The sequence below is a fragment of the Egretta garzetta genome, unplaced genomic scaffold, assembly GCF_000687185.1.
Source record: "Egretta garzetta isolate BGI_Z169 unplaced genomic scaffold, ASM68718v1 scaffold188, whole genome shotgun sequence".
NCBI classification, from domain to species: domain Eukaryota; kingdom Metazoa; phylum Chordata; class Aves; order Pelecaniformes; family Ardeidae; genus Egretta; species Egretta garzetta.
The window spans coordinates 1,132,575-1,132,928 of record NW_009260622.1 but is presented as its reverse complement, the minus strand read 5'-3'; positions in this window follow the sequence as shown (position 1 = coordinate 1,132,928).

The window sequence follows — 354 nt, the reverse complement described above, 5'->3', positions numbered from 1 at the left end:
CAGGAGCCGGAGGCGGCTGTGCATCGCTGGTGAACCTCTGCCACATGCCATGCAGCACCTAACCTAGGGCCCGAAAGCGCCTGATGTCAAAGTCTGTCACTTCTGCCCGTGAATTGCTAAACACATCCTCTCCGCTGCAGGCTCACAGCACGCTATGGCCAGGGGACTCTGCTCCTCCAGCTCCATCGGGAAGAAAACATAGCTGGAATCGTGTTTATTAAGCAAATTAATAGGTTGGGAAAAAACTAGCCGCGGTGCGGGCACGCTTTCTTCTCGCCTCCCGCAGGTGATGAGCGCTCGACGGCGCATCCCCGCTCCGCTCCCCAACATCTTCGCTTTCTCTGGGGGACAAGC